Source organism: Halichoerus grypus, chromosome 5 (assembly GCF_964656455.1).
Source record: "Halichoerus grypus chromosome 5, mHalGry1.hap1.1, whole genome shotgun sequence".
NCBI classification, from domain to species: Eukaryota; Metazoa; Chordata; class Mammalia; order Carnivora; family Phocidae; genus Halichoerus; species Halichoerus grypus.
Genome location: NC_135716.1, coordinates 60,717,027 through 60,726,935, shown reverse-complemented (window position 1 = coordinate 60,726,935; position 9,909 = coordinate 60,717,027). Strand labels below are relative to the sequence as shown.

General features: G+C 34.4%; 1 pseudogene; it reads right to left on the bottom strand.

Moving 5' to 3' along the window:
- Positions 1 to 6,162: 6,162 nt before the first annotated feature.
- Positions 6,163 to 6,996, bottom strand: LOC118546607 (heterogeneous nuclear ribonucleoprotein A3 pseudogene; annotated as a pseudogene).
- Positions 6,997 to 9,909: the final 2,913 nt, after the last annotated feature.

The following is a 9,909-nucleotide window of genomic DNA, read 5'->3' as shown; positions in this document are numbered from 1 at the left end:
TGCTTCTTCCAGCTTGCTGTTCATTGCATCAAGCCTGTTTCTGATCTCATTTATTGCATTCTTCATCTCTGACTGATTCTTTTTTAACTCTTTTATCTCTTTGTAAGGGTCTCACTGATGTCTTTTATTCTTTTCTCAAGCCTGGTGAGTATCCTTATGATTGTTGCTTTAAATTCTCTATCAGGCATGTGTTACTTATATCTGTTTTGCTTAGATCTCTGGCCATGGCCTTATCTTGTTCTTTCATTTGGGATAAATTCCTCTGTCTTGGCATTTTGTCTGAGTTTCTGCATGTCTCCTGCCCCTGAAAGTAATGGCCTTGTGAAGAAGAGGTCATATAGTGCCCAGGGCCTGGCCCTTCAAGGAGTGTCTCTGTGTGTGCTGTGGGCACTCTGCTATTGTGTTTTTGCTGTTCTATCCTTCAGGCCAGTCATCTGTGGAGGCTTTCCTTGCCTGCTGTGGGCAGCATTTTGTCCCTGGCCTGAATGTGGTAAGTGTTAACTAGGTGTGCTCTGGTCTGCTTGTGAAATGAGACCTGACACGAACTCCACCAGAATTGGGGCCCTATGGAACTCTGGTCCAGAGACATGGTATGGGCAGGGGTTTGTGCTGGTCTACTGGGGGAGGGGGCCACTGCATTGGGACTAAGGCAAGCTTGACTGAGAAGTAACAACAGTAGTTAGTTAAGAAAGAAGGCAAATTATTTCAAGTGGTTTTCCTTGGCTTCTGATGAGTTGAAAATATTACTGATATTTCTCAATCATTTCTGTTATTCAAAGATTAAATACCAAGTTTGAAGTGATAAAGTATTAGCCCTATGAATAGTTTGCATGGAATAGCTACAGGTGAGAATATTTTCAAATAAGTTATGAAATGCTAATACAATACAACCTGAAAATGATATCTTCTAAAAATGTGTTACAACTGATAGTGGTAAAAATACCTGTGAAGCAGGAAAGTTTTGGTTGAACAAATTAACAAAGCTTTTGAAGACAAAAGCTGTTTAAAGTCTTTGGTTATTCAGTAGTACTTCACAGGAAATATTTCAGTCTACCATTTGTTACTGAACTGGTAGTGTTAACAGTGGACTTCATTCACTCTTGTGACTTAACCACTATGAGTTCTGTGAATTTTTGTCAGAAATAGAAGTGAAATATCCTAGCTTGCTCTTCTGCATAACAGTTCAATGATTTAGCAGTGGTAATGTTTTATTGTGTTTTTTTTGAGCTCAAGGCCAAGATTGAAATTTTTCTGAAAGAGAAGAATCTCTTTGGATTACTATTATCAAGCACTGAATAGCTTTGCAAATTGGCTTTTGCTGCAACTTGTAAATTTTATTAGTGACTTCAACCTAAAATTACAAGGAAAACAGTGCTTACATGAGTAACTTGTACTAAGGCAAAGTCATCTTGGTTTTTGTTGTTTGAATCACAAGTAATGTCAAGCTACTTTATATACTTTCTGTACTGTTGAAAGTTAAAACAAGAAATGAGATCTTCATTCCTACACAAATTTGTAGCAGATATTTTTCCCAGCAGCATTTTTTGGCCTATGATGCAAATGTATAAAGATAAATATACTCAATTAAAACCATATAATTAGAATGATGATCAGCATCAGTATTTGGTAGTACCTATCTTTGTGAAAGAGATTTTCAAAGATAAAAAAATCTATAAAATCTCATTAGAGATCAACATTAACAGGTGCACATTACAATTATTTTTTAAAATTTATTTTTTATATTGAGTTATAAAGTACACATCATAAAATTCATCATTTTAAAGTATACAATTTTGTAGTTTTTAGTATTTTCACAAAGTTGTACAATTACTATCTAATTCTACCACATTTACTTCCATACCAAAAAAACCCTCATACCCATTAGTAGTCACTAATTTCCCCCTTCCCCCCATCCATTGCAACCACTACTTACTTTTTGTCTCTATGGATTTGCTTATTCTGAGCATTTCATATAAATGAAATCATATAAATGGCCATTTGTATCTGGCTTCTTTCACTTAGCATAATGTTTTCAAGATTTATCCAGTGGTATCCAGTTTCATTACTTACGTTCCTTTTCCTGGTTGAGTAACATTCCATTGTATGTGTAACCCACATTTGTCCAGTCATTAGTTGATGGATATTTGGGTTGGTTACATGTTTTTTGCTATTATGAATAGTACTCCTAGGAGCATTCATGCACAAGATTTTGTTTGAGTACCTATTTTCAATATTTTTTTGGTATATACTTCATAGTGGAATTTCTGGGTGTTGTGGGTTAAATTTTATTTTCCCAAAAGATATGTTGTAGTCCTAACCTTTGGTACCTGTGACATGACCTTATTTCAAAATAGGGTCTTTGCAGATATAATCAAATGAAGATGAGGTCATACTAGATTAAGGTGAACTCTAATCAAGTGATGGATCTCCTTATAAAAAGAGGGAGATTTGGACAGAGAGACAGACATACACAGAGAGGAGGCAGCTACGTGAAGACAGAAACACAAATTGAAGTGATACAACTCTAAGCCAAGGAAGGCAGGGATTGCTGACAACCACCAGAAGCTAGAAGAGACAAGGAAGGATTCTTTCCTAGCCATGGGGGGACCATGGTCTGAAATCACACTTTGATTTTGAATTTCTAAACTTCATAAATGTAAAACAATAAATTTTTGTAAGTCATCCAGTTTATGGTAATTGTTATGGAAGACCTAGGAAACTAATACACTGGGTCATATGATAATTCTATGTTTAACTTTTTTAGAAATGTCAAACTGATTCAATAGCAGGTGTACCATTTTACAATCCCATCAACAATGTTTGAGGGCTCCAGTTTTTCCACATCCTCACCAACAAATGTTTTCTTTCTTTTTTTTTTAAATTATAGCCATTTTAGTGGGTGTGAAGTGCTAGCTCATGGTGGTTTTGATTTGCATTTCCTTAATGAGCAATGATGTTCAGCATCTTCATTCCCTTGCATGTTGATATTCAGTTGTCCCAGCACCATATGCTGAAAAGAGTATTCTTTCTCCATTGAATGACCTTGGTACCTCTATCTAAAGCCAATTGACTATACATGTATGTGTTTACTTCCAGAATCTCAACTTTATTCCTTTGATATATATATATATATATATATATCTTTATGCCAGTATCACACTGTCTTGATTACTATTGCTTTGTAGTAGAATTTGAAATCAGAAAGTGTGAATCTCCCAACTTTGCTCTTATTTTTCAGGAGTGTTTTGCCTATTCTGGGTCCTTTGTAATTCCATATGAATTTTAGGATCAGCTGTATAGTTCTGTAAAAGAAAAGGCAGTTTGAATTTTGAAAGGGATTGTGTTGAATCTCTGGATCAATTTGGGGACTCTTGGTATTTTAACAATATTAAATGCTCCAATCATTGAACACAGGATGTTTATCTACCACTTATTTATGTCTTTAATTTCTTTCAGTGATATTTTGTAATTTTCAGTGTAAATTCTTATACTTCTTATGTTAAATTATACCTAAATATTTGGTTTTTATTTGATGTTTTTGTAAATGAATTTGTTTTCTTCATTTTCAGACTGTTCATTGACAGGGTATAACTGATTTTTGTGTGTTGATCTTACATCCTGAAACTTACTAACCTTACTTAGTAGTTCTAATAGATTTTTTCTTTTTTATTTATTAAGGTAAAATTGTTATATAACATTATGTTTCAGGTGTACATTATAGTTTGACATCTGTATACACTACAAAGTTATCACCGCTAAAAATCTAGTTATCATCCATCACTGTACAATTGACCCCCTTTATTCATTTCACCCACTCTCCACACCCCTTCCACTTTGGTAACCCCCATTCTAGTCTCTGTATCTATGAGTTTATTTTTGTTTTATTTTGTTTCATTTGTTTTTTTTGGTGTGGTTTTTTTTTTCACTCTTTTTTATGAGTGAAATCATGTTGTCTTTCTCCATCTGACTTATTTCACTTAGCACAATAACTTTAAGGTTCATCCATGTTGCCACAAATGATTTTGTTCCTTTTTTTATGGCTGAGAAGTATTCCATTCTATATTCCACATTTTCTTTTTTTTTTCTTTAAAGATTTTATTTATTCATTTGAGAGAGAGAGCGAGAGAAGGAGAGAGCAGAAGCAGGGGCAAGGAACAGAGGGAGGAGAAGCAGACTCCCCGCTGATCAGGGAGCCCAATGTGGGGTTTGATCCCAGGACCCTCCCTGGGATCATGACCTGAGCTGAAGGCAGACACTTAACCAACTGAGCCACCAGGCACTCCTATACTCCACATTTTCTTTCTCCATTCATTTATTGATGGGCATTTAGGTTGTTTCCATTTCTTGGCTATTGCAAATAATGCTACAATTTGAATATAGGGGTGCATATATCTTTTTGAATCAGCATTTTTTATTCTTTGGATAAATCCCCAGAAGTGGAAGGTCTAGATCATATGGTAGTTCTAACCTTAGTTTTTTTGAGGCATCTACATACTGTTTTTCATAGTGTCTATACCAATTTACATTCCCATCAACCATTACAATGGTTCCCTTTTCTCTGCATCCTCTCCAACCCTTATTATTTCTTTTCTTTTTGATAATAGCCATTCTAACTGGTGTGAGGTGATAGCTCATTGTGGTTTTGATTTGCATTTCCCTAATAATTAGTGTTGAAGATCTTGTCATGTGTCTGTTAACTATCTGTATGTCTTCTCTGGAAAAATGTCTGTTTAGCTCCTCTGCCCATTTTTCAATCAGTTTTTGTTGTTGTTGTTGTTGTTGAGTTGTATGAGTTTTTTATATATTTTGGTATTAAGCCCTTGTCAGATATATGATTTGGAAAAATAACCTCCCATTCAGTAGTTTGTCTTTTGGTTTTGATAATGATCTCTTTTGTGTACAGAAGTTTTTTGGTTTGATGTAATTCCGTTTGTTTATTTTTGCTTTTGTTTCCCTGGCCTTTGGAATCAGATTCACAAAAATATCACTAAGAACAATGTCAAGGAGCTTACTGCCTATGTTTTCTTCTAGGAATTTTATGGTTTCAGGTCTTATATTCAAGTCTTTAATCCATTTTGAGTTAATTTTAATGTATGATGTAAGATAGTTTAGTTTCATTCTTTTGCATGTTGCTGTCCAGTTTTCCCAACACCATTTATTGGAGAGACTGTCCATTCTCCATTGTATGTTCTTGGCTCCTTGGTGGTAAGTTAATTGTCCATAAAAGTGTTGGCTTGATTCTGAGCTCTCTATTCTGTTCCATTGATTTGTGTGTCTGTTTTTATGCCAATACCATACTGTTTTGATTACTATGGCTTTGTAGTATAGTTTAAAATCAAGAAGTGCAATAACTTCTGCTTTGTTCTTCTTTCTCAAGATTGCTTTGGTTATTTGTGGTTCCATACAAATTTTATAATTATTTGTTCTAATTCTGTGAAAAATGCCATTGGAATTTTGATAGAGATTGCCTTGAAACTGGCCTGCTTTGGGTAGTATGGACATTTTAACAATATTAATTTTTCTATTCCATGAGCATAGCATATCTTTCCATTTACTCATGTTTTCTTCAATTTTTTCACTACTGTCTTATAGTTTTTAGTGTATAAGTCTTTTATATCATTGGTTAAATTAATTCCTGGGTATTTTATTCTTTTTGATTTCTTAATTTCTCTTTCTGATAATTCATAGATATTAGTGGAAGATTTTGTGGGAAGTTTTGTGATTACTAACTAAATCTCTTTACTTGTTATATGTGTATTCAGGTTTTTAATTTCTTCTTTTTTTTGGAATTTTGAGATTTTTTCATTTGAAGGTAAATCTTAATGCTATTAAATTCACAAATATGCTCATTTAAATACCCAATTCTATTTATCTAAAACACACATTGCAAACATACAAATATCTATTCTCTCCACATGTCAGAGCCCATTCATTTCATGGTTTGGAAATGCGGAGAATAGATTCCCCTTAAACTGCAAGTCAGCAGGTGTTTCTTTACAGTTAACTTTAGCAAAATTCATACAAAATAGTAATTAACAATGATCTTCTTGTTAACTCACAAGGAAACACCTTCAAAACTGCATTTTGTTAAAGTTTCTCTACTAAAATGTAGAAAAACTGAACTACACAAATATTGAAAAGTTAAAAATTCCTTAATTTTTTATGCCTGGTACCACTACCACAATTTACAGGGCAATATACCTGATGTAATGAAAAGAAAAAGAAAAAGACAAAGCTACAACAGATAAAAGACCTCAGGAATGTACATCTAATTGACACTACATTGCATTAATCAATAGCTGCACTTTTTGCAAACTGTGGCTATGACAGTCCTGAACAAGAAGGGTTTCCTGTTTAAGCTGCAGTAACTTTTCTGACTATGGATCATCGTTCCTTCTGTGGCAGATTTTTACAGTTCCTCTAATGCATTTGGGACAACTGTTCAAAGTAACCTGCAGCTTTCCTGACAACTCCTCGCTCTCTCTCCTGCTAAGAACTGTAGCCCCTTTCTTCTGAATTTTTTTTAGAACCTTCTGCTACTATATCCACCACTTCCACCACCAGATCCATAACCACCAGCATAGGGACTGCCCGAGCTTCTTCCACCAAAACTGCCCCCCTTCATGGGTCCATAATTTGATTGCTGTTGTCCACTATAATTTCCAAAATCATTATAGTTCCCACCACCACCATAGTTACCACCTCCAAAATTTCCTCCTTCATTGTAACCATCATATCCTCCACCACCACCTCCATATCCGCCTTCTTGGTTTCCATATCCTGGTCCACCACCACCATAGCCTTCTCTACTACTATAACCAGGACCACCACCATAGTTGCCACCATCACCTCCAAATCCATTATATCCACCATCACCTCCTCCATAACTACCTCTGCTGCCACCACCTCCGCCACCATAGCCTCCTCTTCCACCGAAGTTTCCACCACGGCCAAAGTTACCACCACCTCCAAACTTTCCTCCACGACCCATGAAGTTGCCAGACTACTTTGAAAAGTATGGCAAGATTGAAACCATAGAAGTTATGGAAGACAGGCAGAGTGGAAAAAAGAGAGGATTTGCTTTTGTAACTTTTGATGATCATGATACAGTTGATAAAATTGTTGTTCAGAAATACCACACTATTAATGGGCATAATTGAGAAGTGAAAAAAGCCCTTTCTAAACAAGAAATGCAGTCTGCTGGATCACAAAGAGGTCATGGAGGTGAATCTGGCAACTTAATTTCTTCTTGAGTTAGTTTTGGTAGTTTGTGTCTTTCTAGGAATTTTTCCATTTTATTTATCTAATTTGTTGACACTCATTATATTCCCCAATACTCCTTTATATATGTATGTGTTTAGTAGGAATGTTTCCCCTTTTATTCATAATTTTAGTAATTTGAGTCTTCTCTCTTTTTTTCCTTTGTTAAAGATCTGTCAAAATTATTGATCTTTTCATAGAACCAACTTTTGGTTTCATTGATTTTCTCTTATTTTTCTATTCTCTATTTCATTATTTTAGTTATAATTTTTATTATTAGATTATTGACTTGAAATTAAAAAAATAGGCATGTACAGCTATAAAGTTACTCCTGAACACTGCTATTGCTGCATTCCATAGATTTTGGCATGCTGTATATTCATTTTCTTTCATTTCAAACTATATTTAAAATTCCCTTGATTTCTTCCTTGATCCATTGGTTAAAAGTGCACTGTTTAGTTTCCACATATTGTAAATTTCTCAAATTTTCTTCTCTGGATTTTTCCTTTCAAACTATTGTTGGAGAGTATGCTTTGTTTGATTTCAATATTTTAAAATTTATTTATTGAGACTTGTTATATGGCCTAACATGTTATCTATAATGGAGAATGTTCCATGTGAATTGGAGAATGTGTATTCTGCTGTTCTGTAGATGCTTGTTAGGTCTAGTTGGTTTATATTGTTCAACCTGTGATTTCTTTGCTGATTTTTTGTATATTTGTTCTATCCATTTTTGAAAGTGGGATATTGAGGCCTCCAGCCATTGTTGAATTGTCTATTTCTTCTTTCAATTCTGACAGTTTTATTTCATATAATTTGGGATGGTTATTGGGTGCATATATATTTATAATTGCTCTATCTTCTTGATGGATTCATGCTTTTATCATTATGTCTTTCTTTGACTCTAGTAACAATACTTGTCCTAAAGTCTAATTTGTCTAATATTAGTGTAGACTCTCTAGTTCTCTTTTGCCGACAATTTGCATTGTGCATATTCTTCCATCATTTTACTTTCAGCATATTTTTGTCTTTGAAATTAAAGTGTCATGTAGTCAGTATATAGTTAGATTATGATTTATTTATTTATTTATTTATTTATTTATTTATTTATTTAATTGTTTTTAGAGAGGGAGAGGGAGGGCGGAGAGGCAGAAGGAGAGGGAAAGAGAGAATATTAAGCAGGCTCCATGCCCAGTGTGAAACCCAACTTGGGGCTCAATCTCATAACCCTGAGATCATTACCTGAGCTGAAATCAAGAGTCAGACACTTAACTGACTAAACCACCCGGGTGCACCTAGATCATGTTTTTAAAATCAAGTCTGCCAATTTCTGACTTTTAAATGGAGAGCTTCATCCATTTACATATAATATAATTATTGTTAAGGATAAAATTTATACTTTCCATTTTGCTACTTGTTTTTTATATTTCTTTTTCCCCCTCAGTTCCTTCATTAATGCTGTCTTTTGTGTAAAATAGATATTTTCTAACATATTTCAATTCCCTTGTAATTTTTTTGGTATATATACTTTTAATTTTTTTAAATTTGAATGTACTTGACACACAATGTTACATTAGTTTTAGGTGTGCAGTATAGTGATTCAACATCTCTACATGTTATGGTGTGCTCACCACAAATATAGCTACCATCTGTTACCATTCATTGCTGTTACAATATCAATGACTATATTCCTTATGATGTACCTTTTATTACCATGACTTATTCATTCTATAACTGGAAGCCTGTATCTCTCACACCCCTCCCATTTTGCTCATCCTCGCCTTCCCTCTGGCAACCATCAGTTTGTTCTCTTTATTTATAGGTCTGATTCAGCTTTCTGTTTATTTATTTGCTTTGTTTTTTAGATTCCACATATGAGTGAAATTATATGGTATTTGTCTTTCTCAGTCTGACTTATTTCCTTTGCATAATGCCTCTAGGTCCATTCATGTTGTCTCAAATGGCACAATCTTAGTTTTTTAAGGCTGTGTAGTATTCCATGTATGCACACACATATGCACGTACACAAACACACACACCACATGTTCCTTATCCATTCATTTATTGATGAACACTTAGGTTGCTTCTCTATCTTGGTAATTGTAAATAATGTTGCAATAAACATAGGGATGTATATACCTTTTTGGATTAGTATTTTCATTTTCTTTGGGTAAATATCCAATAGTGGAATTATTGCATTAATTATTTCTATTTTATTTTTCTGAGGAAACTCCATACTGTTTTCCACAGTGGCTGTACCAATTTACATTCCCACCAACAGTGTACAAGGGTTCCTTTTTCTCCACATTCTTGCCAAAACTTGTTATTTCTTTTTTATTTTAGCTATTCTACATGGCATAAGGTGATATTTCTTTGTGGACAAATTCAAGTGAGATCAAGTAAATGCAAGCATTTTGAGTGGAGTCTTCCAGGGAACCACCAGACAGGTCAAACATTACTTCTTTGAGGAGGAATTTTGTTCTACTCCCTCTGTAACTGGGAATGTGAGCTGTGATTTTTTTCAAGACTCACTGGGCTGGGGTATGGGACTAGTGCAAGTTAAAACAAAGTTCAATTTCTTACTGAGATTTAGCTGTTTTTCTTGATTAGATGCTTCCTGGATTGCTACAAGCCTTTTGTTAATTTCCA